The following is a 17891-nucleotide window of genomic DNA, read 5'->3' as shown; positions in this document are numbered from 1 at the left end:
CCTTGGGTCTTCTTTCCCTTGTCTTCTTCTCTTTGCTCACTAATGCAAAGTCCTCTTCCACTTCTTTGGAAGAGGTCCCATCTCTGGTGTTCCTCTAAATATCTTCTTGTACCAAATCCAACCATAGCCGTTCCCAATCTGGTAGCTTCTCCCTCCCATTAACAGAGTCCTGGTAACTATGCTAGCTCTTGGGAAGTCCTAGAAGATCTAGGCTCACCATATCGTCTTTGGCAACAGTAATCCTGACACTTCCAAGCTCATCCCAACAATGAGTGAACTTGGTCAAGTAATTTAGAATTGAGTCGCCCTTCTCCATCTTGATCTTTCTGAGTTTGTCCTTAAGTGCCAACTTCATATGGTCAATGTTATTTTGAAACACGTCTGTCAATACTTTCCACATTGAGTATGAAGTTCACAAGTTCATTAATACTATTTTGGATTTGATATCTTTACTATTATTTACTATAAAATCTAATTAGAATAATTAATATACTTAATAAATAATTTTAACAACCTAATTTTATAATTTTACAAATATAGTTTATAATAAACCATATAATTTTCTAAATTATTATGGTGTACTTGAAAAACATCCCTAATTACTTAAAAAACAATGTAACATGCTATTTAGAAAATCAAAAAAATAAAAACAATTCACAAATTTAAATATTATGTTGGTAATCGTATGTTCCTAACTTCCTTAGCTATATAAAATAATAAAAAGGCACTCCTTTAAATTTAACATAATAAATTTATTTTTACCAATTGAATTTACTCGTTTGATTTTCATATTATTAATGATTATTTATATAATGAAATGGTTATATATATGCTACGAGTTTATATTGGGTAATGTGAAAAAAAAGGGCCTATAACCCAAACGGAAGTAAAAGATTAGTTAATTTGTATCTTATATTTTTTTTTAATTTTAGTTTTTTTAATTATATATAGATATTCTAACATTAAATTTAATTTGATTGATAATATCATATAAATTTTTATAAAATTAATAGTGTATTTTTAGCTATTTTGAAACATAACTTCAAAGATTTTAATTTTATTTTCAATAATTATTGAGTAGATAGTATCTATTTAGTTTTGACATAGAATATTTGTAATTGTATTTATAGATTAAAGGTTGAGATTTATCTCTGAGGTAGGTAAGTTTTGTTTTGTTTTGTTTTTTTTTTCACTTTTAATTAAATTGATTAACTGAAAAAATGTGATATGAGCATGTGCTATGTAAATCATGTCACATAGTATTCTAATAAAGCCTATTTATTGCATATCCATGGTAAATGGAAGTGAATCTCCATGATTAATAATATTAGATATATATATATATATATATATATATATATTAAACTCATATAATAATATGGGAAAAACCATGGGTTTTGAAATTTATTATTTTATCTCAGTTAATTATTAATTATTAATTATTAACTTTTAAATTTATATTTATTTATTTACTCAAACTTTAATTTTTTTATGTAATTTGACCAAGTATACTTATGAGCCTTACATTTAAAAAATATTCACATATTTAACTCCCACACATCTAACATCTAACATCTAGATATCTAACATCTAACCCTACACATCTTCCCCATATTGGGTTGTAGAGTGCCTCATGAAGCAATTACTAATAATATTAAAATAAAGTTATAATTTGGTTAATTTTTATGGTTTTTAATTTTTTTGATAATGTGAGGTGTCTCATGGGATACACTTTGTGATATCTATGGACGGTTAAGCTACTTTTTATAATTTTGAGTATTCAAAGAGGTATTTCTATTCAATTTTCATAAATTTCTATTAATAGGAGACTAAATTTCAATAATTCACTACCATAGAAACATCCTAAGTTATTGCTATAAATTTATGAGAAAAATATAATTAATTTTATATGTTTCCAAAAATTTTAATAATACTTTAATTTACAACTAAAAAAACCTTAAAACCCCATTATAAAAATTTTATTGCCAACATGGGCTAATCCTTTACAATGTGGGATGCCATAGGGGATTTCTCTTTACAAAGAAGAAATCCAATTTATAATGTAGTTCAAGGGATGCCATGAGGGATTGCTCTTTGGAAAAAAAAATCCAATTTATAATGTAATTCAAGCCAAGTAAAAGATATATATTAGTTTACTATAACCGTTGAAATAAATCAAGATATGTGACAACATTTACAAGTAATGTAGACTTTAAATGTTATATTGTTATCTATGGCCATCATCCATGGCAACGTCACAACTGTTAGAGTTAACACAGTGGAGATTTAAAACAAATAAGACACACACAACATTCAACCATGAAAAAACAGATATTTTAACGTCGTTCACCCAACCAATCTGGGCTGCGTCCACCAAATAGAGGCATCGACAATCTTATTACTCAACAGGAGATTACAACAACATATTTGCACATCTAGAATTCTTTTTCCTCACACCTTCTCATCACTTATATCCTCTACGGGCTTACATTTTTATAGCTGGGAGTACAAAATTGAATCATAAATTCACTCACAACAAATATAGGATGCAATAACTCCTCATCAGGAATAAATGGAGTTAATTTAGCAACAAATCCTATTGTTGTCACATTCATGAGATTTTATCCAAATTTAATTAACATAAAAATCTCAACAATCTCCACCTTGACAACAATTAGCTTGATACCCTGTTCCATTATTATTTTTATCTTTTCTGCAAGCCAAGAGAAGCCAGACACCATCATAGATTCTCTGACAAAACTGGTTTCGTGAACATGTCTACACAGTTTTCCTTTGTATGCACTTTTTCAAGAGAGACTCCCGTTTCAGTGATAACCTGTCTTACAAAATGGTACTTGATAGGTATATGCTTTGATTTACTATGATAGGCTGGATTTTTAGCCAAGTGAATTGCACTTTGACTATCACAAAATAACTTGATGTTGTCCTGCAACCTACCAAACTCACCAAACAAACCTTTCAACCAAACCGCTTCTTTGCAAGCATGTGAAGCAACTATGTATTCTACTTCTGTAGTGGATAAAGCAACAATGTTTCGTAGCTTTGACATCCAGCTTATAGCTCCACCTGCAAGAGTAAAGACATATCCTGAAGTTAACCTTCTTTTTTTATCCAAATCACCTGCAAAATCGGAATCAACATATCCGCAAACAAATTCACTACTTCTGTTATAAGTGATACAATAATCACTTGTGCCTCTCAAATACCAAAGCACCCATTTCACTACTGACCAGTGTTCTTTTCCTGGATTTTCCATATACCTACTGACAACCCCAACTGCATGTGAAATATCTGGTCAAGTACAAACTATCGCATACATCAAACAACCTACTACATTTGCATATGGAATTCGAGACATATATTCCTTTTCCTCATTAGTGTTAGGACATAAACTTGAAGACAACTTAAAATGGGGAGCTAAAGGGACTGAAACAGGCTTCACATTGTTCATACCAAACCTTAAGAGCATTTTCTCAATATACTGCTATTGTGATAGCCACAACTTACCATTGCTCCTGTCTCTGCAAATATCCATGCCCAAAATCTGTCTTGCTGCTCCTAGATCTTTCATATCAAACGTCCTAGCCATCTTAGCCTTTAACCTGTTGATCTCTGTTATGCTTTTGCTTGCTAAAAGCATATCGTCAACATACAACACTAAGATAATGAACATGACATTACTTAATTTCTTAAAGTAAACATAATGATCATATTCACTTCTTATATAGTTTAGACTCATCATGAAAGAATCAAATTTCTTATACCATTGTCGAGGCGACTGCTTCAGACCATACAATGATTTCTTGAGTTTGCACACAAATTTCTTGTTGCGATTTTGAACAAACCCTTTTGGTTGTTCCATGTAAATCTCCTCATCTAAATCTCCATGTAAAAATGCATTTTTAACATCTAGTTGTTGTAATTCTAAATCAAGTAAATCAACTAATGCTAACACAATTCGAATTGAATTTTTTTTTACAACTGGTGAAAATATCTCATGAAAGTCAATTCCCACTTTCTGAGAAAAACCTTTTGTGACAAGCCTTGCTTTGTACATGTCCTCTGTATCATCAACACCCCTTTTCAATTTGTAAACCCATTTACATCCCATAGTTTTCCCGTCTTTAAGAAGTTCTACCAGATCCCATGTGGCATTCTTGACTAATTCCATCATCTCGTCCTTCATCGCTTCTTTCCACTTATCACTTTTAGAACCTTCTACAGCTTCCTGATAGCACAAAGGTTCATCATCATTAGTGGTTAAAGAAATTGAAGTAACATAATCATCATACCTTTTAGAAGGACATTTGATTCTCGTGGACCTCCTTAAAGATGTTTCTGGTACTTCCACAATTTGCTGATTATTATCTGTAGGAACTTCTTCATGATCTGCATCTGAAACATGTTCATGATCTGCATCTGAAACTTGTTCATGATCTGCATCTGAGACTTGTTCATCTGGACTATCATCAGTATTTGAACTGGTTTCAAATTGAATATGTTGAAACTTAGGTACATTATCCTGTTTCAATTTATCATCTACATCTGGATTATTGAGTGAAGATTCATTGAATTTAACATCTCTGTTAATGATGATCTTATGAGTAGTAGGATCCCACAACCTGTATCCCTTAGTCCTATCACCATATCCAACAAAGACATATCTTTTTGATTTAGGATCTAATTTAGAACGCTGATGTTTCAGAATTAGAGCATATGCATCACGACCAAAAACATTCAGTTTAGAATAATCACAAGGATGACCTTTCCATACCTCTTGAGGAATTTTGCATCCTATTGTAGTTGATGGTGATCAATTTATCAAATAACAAACCGTAGATACTGCTTCTATCCATAATTCATTCTGCAAATTGGCGTTTCTTAGCATACTTCTTGCTCTTTCTAAGAGAGTCCTATTCATGCATTCAACAACTCCATTTTGCTGAGGAGTATAAGCAGTAGTTCTATGTCTTTCGATCCCAACTTCCTTGCAATAATTATCAAATTCCTTTGAAGTAAACTCACCATCATTGTCAGTTCTTAAACATTTAATTGTTCTTCCTGTGATATTTTCTACTAATGCTCTAAACTACTTGAAAACTGTGAATACATCAGACTTTATTTTCAACATGTAGACCCATACTTTCCTAGAGAAATCATCTATAAAAGATACAAAATATGATGATCCTCCATATGAGGTTGTAGGAGAAGGACCCCAAACATCAGAATGGATATAATCAAGGATTCCCTTACTAGTATGTTTTCCAGTTTTAAATTTTTGCTTGCTTTGTTTCCCATATATACAATGTTTGCAGAAATCTAACTTAACAGACTTTAAACTAGGAAGTAACTTACGATCAAATAAAATTTTTAATCCTCTTTCGCTCATATGGCCCAACCTTTGATGCCATAGACGAGTAGAATTACTATCGTTTTCAGATACTATAGAAGCATGATCTGACTCTGTTCTTCCTTCTAACTGAAAAATATTTCCAATCTTCTTTGCTTTCATTACTAGTAAAATTCCTTTATAAACTTTCATTACTCCACCTTGAATAAAGGTTTTATATCCATTAGTGTCTAGTACTCCTAGTGAAATGAGGTTTTTTCTGAGTTCAGGCACGTGTCTTACATCAGTTAATATTTTATTTGTCCCATCAAACATTTTAATCTGGATGCTTCCAATTCCCACAATATTACATGTGACATCATTTCCCATGTAAACTACTCCATCATTGATTGATTTATAAGTTTTAAACCATTCTCTATGAATGCACATGTGATTTGACGCACCAGAATCTAACAACCAATGTTGATCATGATTAGACAAACTAACTGATAACACTTCATCACTCATACTTGAAACGGATGCCGAACCTGTATCTGTCGTGTTTGCTTCTTTCTTTTCTGTCGAAGAGTCTGTTTTGGATGTTTGCTGTCTCTTCCAACAGTCCTTCTTCAAATGTCCTGATTTGCCACAAAACCAGCACTTTACCTTACTCTTCTTCCCTTTCGATTTTGACCGTGAGTTGTCATGCTTAGTGAAGCGCCTTTCTTTAGAACGACCTCTGACCATCATTGCTTGTGATGTAGAGGTTTTTGAATTTGACATTTTCCTTGTTTTTTCAGTTAACAAAGCTCCAACAACATCATCAAACTCAAGGGTTTCTGATGAACTAAGACTTATAGAAGTAACAAAATGATCCCATGACTCGGGCAATGAGCATAATAAAGTTATAGCTTTATCTTTTGATCCAAATTTTACTTCTATACTTTCTAATTGCACCAAGAGAGTATTAAAGGTATTCAAATGATCAGTAATAGATGTACCTTCCTTCATGTGCAAATTATACAACTGTCGCATCAGAAGAATCCTATTGGTTAAGGATTTTGTCATGTACAGCTTTTCAAGCTTTGTCCACAAACCAGCAACAATTTTTTTCTTACACGATGTTAAACAAAACATCATCAACCAAACACAGTCGAATGCCGCTCAGTGCTCTTTCATCCAAGTCACTCCATTCATCATCTGTCATGGTGTAAGGCTGTTTGGCTTTTCCCAACAGCGCCTTCGCCACGCCTTGTTGCACGAGTAGATCATACATCTTCACTTTCCAGATCTCAAAGTTGTTTTTTCCATTGAACTTCTTGATCTCAAACCGAGCACTTTGTGTTTTTGCCATGTTTAGTAGCTCGTGTCACAAAAATCTTTCACCACTGCAAATTCACCAATCGATTTGAATCTCAACTAAAAGCAAAACGAAAATCACCGTGCAGCTCACCTTTCACCACTTTCACCGCTGCAAATTCACCATTCAACGCTGCTTTTAACGCAGCCTTAACCAGCCAGAAATCACTGTGAAATCACCGTGCAGTTCACCTTTCACCACTGCAAATCCAACATTCAACACTGCTTCAGTTCAACACCAGTTAACAGCCTTCTCCAAACTCCACTTTGCATGGCTCTGGTCTTCGATATGCAGATCTCACTTCAGCCTACGTATGAATCCAAAATTCGACGCTGCCTGAGTCGTTCAACTATCCAGTTTATGGTCCATGGCATACGCCCTCCAGCTCATAGTTTACTCCTGGCTTTAGCGTAATGTTTAAAAAAAAAAAACAACAGCAGTCACTGCTTTCATCTACGTGAAACTCGATTGGGCATTCACGCAAGCTGCCTTCCTTCACGCTGCAGATCAAGCAGCTTCCACGTAGATGAGCAGAATTCAACACTGTATCCACAGCGGGCCGCCGATCAGCACCTCAAGGATTGTCACCACGACACCTTTGAAAAATGTTGTCAGATTGAATCACTGCAACAGGCAGCTCAACTAGCTCTGATACCAAGTGTTAGAGTTAACACAACGGAAATTTAAAACAAATAAGATACGCACAACATTTAACCATGAAAAAACAGAGATTTTAACGTGGTTCACCGAACCAATCCGGGCTACGTCCACCAAACATAGGCATCGGCAATCTTATCACTCAACAAGAGATTACAACAACAGATTTGCACATCTAGAATTCTTTTTCCTCACACCTTCTCATCACTCATATCCTCTATGGGCTTACGTTTTTATAGCTGGGAGTACAAAACTAAATCATAAATTCACTTACAACAAATATAGGTTGCAATAACTCATGAAAAATAAATGAAGTTAATTTAACAACAAATCCTATTGTTGTCACATTCATGAGATTTTCTTTAAATTTAATTAACAAAAAAATCTCAACAACATCTATCCCAAAAAAATCCCATTATAGACTACTCCGATACAAACATATAAACATCAAATCATATTCACCCTTCACATCAAAAGGTATTTTATCAATGACTTTTTCCACGAACCATTAATTTTATTTGTAATGGGACTAGTTGTTTTCGTAATTTTCTCAAAGCAACAACGTTTTCCACGAAACTTCTTTTCCATCTATAAAATCAACTTTTATATATATATATATTTTTTTCATTTTTTTATTTATGAAATGTATATTAATTAGTGCGTGAGAGGTTTAGTTTCCATTATATTATTAGTTTAAATTTCAGGAGAGGTATTAGGAGTTTAGAGATAAAAACTATTTCAGGAAAAACCCGAATAAATCTTAAACTACAGGTGGGTTAAATAAAAACCTGAATAAATCTTAATGACATCATCCTACACGTGGGTTAAATCATAACTGATATTTGGGTAAATCACAACTAATCTGAGTTTAATTGGAAAACAAATTAAAAAATATTTTATTATGTTTCTATTTATTTATATTCATATGGTATATATATTAATCTTACTATTGAAGTCCAATATATTTTTCTAATATGTTTAGATGAGGAAGATAATAATATATTAATAAAAGATATCAATTTCAAATTTAAAAAAATTATGGGTTATAATAAAATATCTATTTTAATTTTATTGATTTATAAATTTTTATTATTATTAATTTTTAATAAAAATAATTGTAAAAAATTAAACTAAATAATAATATAAATAATAAATATATATACATTTTTTATTGCCAAAATAAATATCTATATTTATAGCAGTTGTATATAATGCGATTTTTTGGAAGCTTTTCTGGTAGGTTTTTCCGGTCAAAATCTGGCAGCAATTTATTGGAATCCCAAGTTTGATAGCTAGTTTCTGCATAATCAAAGCGTTCCAGGGTTTTTTAGGGCACTGAATCCAAACATGTAGTTAAAAAACCATTTTAAATAATAGAAATCAAGATTTAACCTCAATTTTTTCCCTCAAATTCCATCACCGAAATCTCCAAAAAATCGCATTATAAAAGACTCCTTTATTTATATAACAATTTCTACAATAAAATCCAATCATTTTTAATACCATATCAAATCTATCATAAAACTTCAAATTTTATATTGATTCTAATAACATATCAAATCTATCATAAAACTTCAAATTTTATATTATCAATATAAAAAAATAGTTCCAAATATTTAATATATTAAATATCAATGTATTGTTTAATCTTTTCAAAATATTTAATATATTAAATATTAAAATTATTGTTTTGTGAGATTTATGGTCTCACGAATAAATTTATTAAGTTCTGATTAAGAGGAGTCGTTATCCAATTTGATAGGCTGAAATTCTATCTTATAAATAAAATTATTCATTAATACGTTACTGTAGTAATATATAGGCCCATCCAATGTTATTATTTGTGTTCATATCAAAATTTTTATGAAAACATTTTGTTGTTTTTTATGTTAACCTTTAGTGTAAGTGGCTATTGTGAATATGCTAGGAGATCACTTTTACCTTGATATCCATAATGATATAATTTGTTAGTTTTACCATAATTTGTTTTAGAGGTTTACAAAATGCAGGGTACAACTGTACAACCGTAATCATCATTTTTTGACGATTAATAATAATGGGCGATCCTTGATATAGTAACAACATGGCTTATGAGGTTTTTCAATTATTTTTCATGTTTGGACCTTTTTAAATGAATTCATAATGAAATGCCTCATAATTTCGACTTTTAGGATACATATATATTTGTAATTCCAAATATTTTACACAATTATCTAAATTAGGCATATTAAATATTGTAATGCAGAAGAAATGTTTATTTCTCAAATTATTGGATGGTTAATAGAAGCAACATCTGCATGCATGCACACATCATCATTGAAATAAATATTTGCACATAAATAAAAGCAGGGTCTAAACTTTAAATTTTGGTGGATAGTTAATAACAAGAGCCAGATAGTGGCAATGTCACTTTCTTTGTATTTTTTTGCATGTAGCTTACATGCATTGTAATTCCCTACTTGATGTTATTCGGTTAATTTTGATTAGTATTTAATTAACCTGCAAATATTGACTTATATATCAATATTAAGTAATATTAGTATATACCTACACCTGTGAATCTGTAATTTTATTTTACTAATATGATTTTTATTATTTGTTATTATTTTATTCTCAAGTTGTCTTCTCAAATCTACTCTTGGATAATATATAGCCTTATCCAATTTCTTTCCAAACTAAATATCCATATTTCTATTCCCAAAGTATCTTCTCAAATCTACTTTTGGATAAGATATGGTCTTCACAAATTTATTTTAAATAAAATATCTATATTTATATTCCCAAGGTGTCTTCTAAAATCTACTTTTGGATAAGATATGGTAAATAAAGTCAATGATATTAAATTAAAAAGATGTGGGGGTATTCATGGCATTAATGGTAAGTGGTTAAGGAGGATAAGAGGAGAAGGGAGGGGGAGATCCTTGGTATTTATTTTTGCATTGGAAGATTTTATTTTGGGGAGGAATGTGGAGAAGGAGAAGGGAGAGAATGGTGAGAAAAATGAGAGAACTCAAACTTGAATCTATTGGAGGGTGTTAGTTTTAACTTGGACACAATACAACTGGTTGAACTCGGGTTCAGAGGGCTAGGGAACCTGTGGAGGTTCCTTGGGCTAGGAAATCATTCCTAGTTGGCTAGGAGGTAAATTTAGTCAGGTAGCCAAGATGAGCATCCCAACAGAGTCAGTAACATCCCAACCAAGCCATTGGAACATATATTCTTGTATTTGTTGTTTTATTTAGGTAAATTGCTGCAAATGAAATGTATTACATGTTTAATATGTCGTTGATCAAATTTTATTTGTATGTTTTTATCAAGTAAATGTAGATTTATAAACATGCTATATTTTCTTCTTATTGTAATTAAATTTAATGATAAATTTGGTTTAGATAGAAGAACTAGGTTAGGGCCACACATATCGTATCAGAGCAATTTTCAAAATCTAGACCCTAAACCCACCAATAACATTACACCTCTCGACCATCTTGACTTAAAAGAAGTGTTGAGAGTGAAAATTTTGAGTTCTTTTGAGGTGATATTAATTCTGTAAGTTGGGGAAAAATGCATATCTTGAAAAGATAATAAACCATGCTCTAGCCGTAGAGGAATATGTTGACCATAGTTCATGCTATTCATCTCCATATTGTGTATATAATCCATACTTGTTCAATAGGAATAAGAGTCCCTTAAGCTCCCATTAGATCAATTATAAATTCCTTTTAAAATCTAGCTTAATTATGTTTATAGCTCCTTCATTGATTCCAATATAGTGACTGCCCTTATTTATTCTGCAAAGTATACCAACATGGTTGACTAACAAAGCCTTGATGACGCCACAACCTTGTATGCAAGCAACTAAGGAGAAGTATACTATTATTTGAAGAAGCTCGCTAATACTCTGAAGGAGGTATTTCCCACCAGGAACAAAAGAACATGAGTATCAAGTAAATGAAAATCCATAAGAGTATAGATATGTCTTTCAAAGCTCCTATAAACCTAGTAAATGATATGAGAAAAATCAAATCCTCGAATGGCAAGACGAGTAGAGTGAGGAGCATGTCACACTCGTTATGGTGTTCTGTGCCCAGCCATATCCCCATCCATGCAACTTCCACATACATCACCAAAGTGAAGAGATTGAGCCACAAGACAACGAAAGTGCTGCCATGCGATCCCATTCTGAGTCCCTTTCCAGATTAAGCTAAGATGAAATTGACCTGAATAAGCCACCATATACCTTTGGATACTTGTATTGTTTCCTGAAGTCAAGAACCTAGAAGTTTTATATTAGCTCACTGCCTCAACACTGCTTCTTTCAGTTCCTTCTACAATCAAAATCATTCATCATGTTCATGTAAAACACTTGCGTTCATCATTAAAATTTTTCGAAAAGATAAGGGAAACAAAAAAAATGGAGTGTAAACAAAATTGAGTACAAAAACACTTTATCATAGGTGTGAATGCTTCAAATTTTAAAGACAATAATATCCAAAGGAGTGGTATCAAAGGGATCTTCCAAAAATGGAAGGAACCCATGTTTTAGTGCAATGGATAGGGTGAAACCAGAGTCTTTGGATTTCGATCCATGGTCAAGTCCTTCCTTTTTGCGAAGGTTACGTTCCCTAAATCTACCAAGAAAATGATTATTCTGCATATGAAATGGAGCTCATTACTGATTTGCAAACCGAACATCTTTGGTTGTACTTATTTTTCCAATGTAAATCAGGGGTTCGATGCATTCTCCATAACATTAACAATCTTGTCAGTGCCAGAGATTAAGGAATGTCATGCAATGCCAATGGAAAAAGTTAACACTCTGATAGAATGGATAAAGGCTACGTGTCTCTAGCTATTGGATACAGATGTTACAACGTATGCCAACAGGAACGAAAGGACCCAAATTAGCTTTAGCTTCATGAAACTGGTTTGTTGTAGAATACATCAAGGCCACACAGGAAAAGTAGGTGTGCAGATAAATTTGAGATTCCGTGCTTGCATTTCTTTAATCATTTTTTATGGCATTACTATTATGTTAACTTAAAAAAATTTGTGCTCGACTAGACATGTGCGGACATAAATTTCATCTTCCCGATAAAAAGGAGAATAGTAAAAAATGTCATTTCTGGTTCGAGAGAAATATGGTCACGATCGATATAAATAAAATCTTAAAAAAACAAATAGCAAAATTTCACTTCAAAACATAGTTCTGTAAATTATGACTGCCGCAGGTCAGATAAAAAGTTAATATGTAATTAGAAAATACAATCGAGGTCAATTTATGTTTTCTGACGATGAACTACACTAGTTAGTTCAAAACGCGTCGACAAAGGTCTTAGATAATGCACAACATTATCTTTCAATTTTGTATTATCAAATTAATTAAATAAGATTTCTATTTTCTTTTTAGCAATTTCAGAGATTAGAAAGAGTTCCTTTGAATCTGTTATTGAAGAAGTGTCATGATAGTTTGCATTGAAGTTTTCAAAAGGGTACAATGGATGCGCTAAAGGACCTTAGTTTTATTTTCTCGGTAGGAAAAATCCTTCTTCATTGAATAGTTAGTCAAATTCTATTGATAATGAGATCTAAAAAGATTCTGTTTGATAAGACTTAGTCCTTGAGTTGGTTGTGGATTTAGTTAGACTATGCATTAATATTGTAATTCACACATTTTACTTTATCTCATTTTTACAAAACTTATACAATGTTCGATAAATATATATATATAATTTTAGATATAGGAGTTTTGGTTAAACTAAATCACTCATAAAAAATTCTGTGTGTCTTTATCTTGTTTCCAAAGATTTAAAAAAGATGGTTGGGAAATATTTTTTTAGTGAATCTTGTTAAAATTTCATCCATTTAAATAATAATTATTTTTTTTTCCACTTTTGTCGTTGAAAATATATCTCTAATATCATCGATGCTAATACTAAATACTTTTACTGTGATGATCTATAATGAATAAAACTTCCATTAAAGACTGTTGCTTGTGATATGTTTTCCAAAAGTTTTTTCGTTCAACATATTATATCGTTTATATAATATTAAGTGCCTTTGGCTCTTGAATCCATGCTTTACAGCTACCTACATTTATCAATAATGGATAAGCCACAGGGGATTATAATATTTATTCATTTTAAGAAAAACACCAATAATCTGAAAATTGGTGTTCGGTTTGGGAAATTTTCCTTCGTTAACAAAAACATTTAGTGGCAACTTCAAGAAAGTTGTTTTGAGCTTGAAGTAATTTAGGGTAATCACATTCAAAATTTACTTTCATTAGTAGACCTTGGAATAATGTGATTTATTTTATTGATGGGACCTGTCTGTAATTATGGATAAATGTTAATTAAACAGTGATTAATAAATGATTTGGGATCAATACATATGATTAGGCTTAAGAAATTGATTATCGAGGATATTTGTTTATTGGCATTTATGTCGGAGTTATTGTTGGTACGCTGGCTGTACTCACCTTGGTTTTCGCCTTCCTGCTCTTTGGATTTACCAAAACCCTCATTTGATTTCCATTTGGTCATTTCCTAGTTTGCTCTTTGCTGCTATGAGGGTTTGTGTGCTCGGCCTACTCGCGACTGTGTAGAGCTTGGCAGCAATGCTCTGAATGCACCCAGCTATGAATTCCTCCACCTGGTGGCGAGGTATCTCCGCCCACACTTGCAGTTTCGTTGCCTGGTTTCCTGGGCACTGTATTGAAGGCTTCATCGACTTCGTGAGAGGGTTTATGTCGTTCCTCTGTTGGCTCTGTAGCCTCCTACACGGTTATTATACTTTCCTCTATTCCTTTGTCTTGTTCTGCTACAACTTTTCTGGTTAAGCTTCCTGTTTTGATTCTCTGGTTGATGTATGAATATTTTATTGCTCTGGAAGCTCGTAGTCATAGTGGGCTTCCTCGGCTTTGTTTGGTCCTCGCAAAGTAAGTTCACCCCTCCATGCTATAGCTTGTCTTCTTCATTTTTCTTCAACACTGACGACAGTCGCCCCTTTGTCTGCAGGGTTTTCACTGTTGACTATGACTCAGTTCGGGTTTCGTTTCTCCAATGCAAATACTCTTCAAGTAAGCGACTCTTCTGGTTGTGCTTGTCAATTTTTTTTCTTACTTCCAGGTTGTTCTTGGCATACAGTTAACTGACATGCTCTGCTGGCTCTCTGTGGCAGGTTGGGGTTTGCTCTAGGCTTGGTCTTCGAAACGATTACAAACAATGGCTCCGGTAGGGTCATTCTTTGCTACTGTTACTTAACTTGTAGTATTATTCCTTTGTCTAGACACTGGAAAAGTCCAGTAGTCCTTCGTTTAGTTGTCTTTGCTATCGAGTGACCTTGGCTCTATTTGTATGTAACCTCGATCGTTTTTCGGGCTCTGGACACTTGTAATTTATTCGCCTTTTCTATTGTGGCTGACTAGGGTCCAACCTTGGCTTTCGGGGTTTAGCTGTTTTGTATTGTCTTACTCTGTTTTAGTCAAGCACTCGGAACTGTTCTTGATGTATGCCAGTATTATAGTTATAAAGGAGGAATTAACAAGAAATTCTATGTAAATGGGTTACCTCTATATTGGATTTCGTTCTTCAGCAGTTGTATTCTTGTTCAGTTGAGAACTGGCTCGTAATTATTTTTTGCTTTCATATATTTGGGAACTGTTGATGTTGTTACCAGAACTCTGTGCTGGAAACGCTCATATGGCTTCTTTGTTGAACTCAGTAGCTATGTCTCTGTTTAATTGAAAGAAAAAAATAGATGGAAACATGCAATGCTATTTAGTTTACACACACAGTAATTAGAGGAAAGAAAATAAATGTTATAGACAAACTGTTTACAGATGGATTCAGATACTCGGATGTTTGAAAATTATTTTCTCCTTTTTTGTATTCCTGTTCTCGTGCATTGAACCCCTTCAAAATGTATTACATTGGTTTTTGTATTGTATTCAGATAGTTATTCAAACTGTTCATGGTTACCCTTCAGTTGCTTTTATAGTTACACAATTGATAACTATTTCGGGTTTTCTTGTGCTGTAGGATTTACAATATTTAAAAAAAAAATGAAAAGACAGCTGTAAGATAGATTAATAAAATGACAGAACAATGTGATGGTGATGACGCTAACCTAACTGTATTGTTCATAATATCCCTTAACTAATAATGAAATAAAAAAAACTAGTTCCTAGACACTGCTTTGATCAACAAATGTAAATGAAACTAAATGACAATGAACATGTCCTCCTTAGCTGAGACCAAAAACCCGGTCATGGTACCCTTAGCTGGATGCTCTTGCATCAGGCTCCCAGGGTAAGAAAATTCATGACTCCGGTCCATGAGCTTCTTGACTGAATAGCCTGCCTATTATATTTGTCTGGCGTTAACCCATGAACTATCGTCAATGGGATGGTTCTTCCACTTGGCCAGATATTGCAGATATTCTTTCCGCCGAGTTTGCTTGGCCACCTGAGTGTCGAGGATCCTCTCGATCTCAAGGGGCTGAGCGGAAGGCATTTGTCTCATCCAAGTTTCATTCCCTTCCAGTGTGTCCCATGTAGGTCGTGCTGTACTATCTTCCTCAGGATTGGCAGTATATGGAAATAGGTCTACCACATTGAAGATGGATGAGATGCCTATTCCGGGTGGCAGCTGTAATTCGTAAGCATTGGCTGAAAATTTTGGTAGAATTTTACAAGGGCCAATCTTTTTGTATTGCAAGTTGTTATATGCACCTCTAGGAAAATGTTCCTTGTGCAAATGCATGAGGACTTCATCCCCCACATTAAACTGTACCTCTCGCCATTTTAGATCTTCCCGTTGCTTATACTTTTGACTGCTGTCCTGCAACTTCATTTTTACCTGCTCGTGTAGGTCGTTCATTGTCTTGGCGAAATATTCTCCATCAACACTCCATCTTTCCTACTGTCCTAGATCTCGTAACTCATGCACTCTGCGAGGATGCATGCCATATAAGATCTGAAAAGGACTGTACCCCATGCTGCAATTGGGTGAGTCGTTGTAAGCGAACTCCGCCTGGGAAAGTACACGATCCCACATTCGTGAATTCTCCCCGATCAAACTTCGTAGCAGGTTCCCCAAGCTCCTGTTTACCACCTCTGTTTGCTCGTCGGTCTGCGGGTGATAAGCAGAGCTGAAACTTAACTGTGTGTCTATCTTTTTCTACGTGGTGCGCCAGAAGTGCCTTGTAAACTTCATGTCCCTGTTGGAAATAATGGACTTAGGTAGGTAGTGTAGCCTGACGATCTCTGTGAAAAATAAGTGGGCCACTGAGTGGCATTGCTGGTCTTTTTAAAAGGGAAGAAATGTGCCATTTTTGAGAACCGGTCTACTACTACCATCACCGAACCATAACCCCACTGTGTCCTTGGTAGACCCAAGACAAAATCCAAGCTGACTGAGTCCCACGGTCTACTCAGAATGGGCAATGGTGTGTAGAGTCTCGTATTCTGACTGTGTCCTTTCACCAACTAACACACGTTACATCTGGTCACAAATCTCTGCACATCCCTTTGCATTGTTGGCCAATAATAAAAATGGCTGAGCTGATCTAATGTTTTGTCTATGCCGAAATGCCCGGCCAGACCTCCACTGTGCTTCTCCTGAATGATATTCTCTCTCATCGAAGAATCAGAAATGCATAATTGTCCCCCTTTAAACAATGGCTTCTCCTACAAATTATAGTCCAACCATGGACTATTGTTTCTCAACAAAGGATTCTGACAGGCTTCATAAGCCTCTTTGAAATCCGTATCAGTCTGATACAAGTCTTTTAAATGCTCAAAGCCCAAAACTTGTATCGTACTCTCTTGCAAGAGCAAGACTCTTCTGCTCAACGCAACGCCACCTTGTTGGCTTGCCCGCTAATGTGTTTCAACACAAAGGTGAAACTCTACAAATATTCAACCCACTTAGCATGCTTGTGATTCAGCTTATGCTGTTGCATCATGTATTGCAGTGTAGAATTATCAGAAAATAAAACAAACTCATTCCCCAATAGATAGTGTCTCCAATGCTTTAGTGCTTGGACGACATCATAGAATTCTTCGTCATAAGATGAATACTTTTGCCTGCTCTCATTCAACTTCTCGCTAAAAAACGCAACAGGTTTGTCTTCTTGGCTAAGTACAACTCTAATGGCCATACTGCTTGCATCACAGCAAACCTGAAAAAGATTTTTAAAATCTGGCAATCTCAGGATCGGTCTTTCTGTGATCTTCTTCTTTAGTAGCTGAAAGATCTTCTATGCTGCCTCAGTCTAATGAAAAGGCTGACTTGCCTTTCTTATAGTGTCCAACATAGGTGCGCAAATCTCACTGAAATTCCTTATAAATTTACGGTAAAAACTTGTCGGCCCATGAAAACTATGTATCTCAAACAGACTTTTTGGGGATGGCTAGTTAACGATTACTGCAATCTTGTTTGGGTCCATCTTCAACTCGTTATCTACAATCACAAAAGCCAGATAAACAAGTTCTCTTTGCAGAAAATTGCCTTTTTTAAGATT

This window comes from Pinus tabuliformis, chromosome 2_1 (assembly GCF_031772625.1).
Source record: "Pinus tabuliformis cultivar Carrire ecotype Pingquan chromosome 2_1, CPIR1, whole genome shotgun sequence".
Classification (NCBI taxonomy): domain Eukaryota; kingdom Viridiplantae; phylum Streptophyta; class Pinopsida; order Pinales; family Pinaceae; genus Pinus; species Pinus tabuliformis.
Note: the sequence above shows the minus strand (reverse complement) of the source record.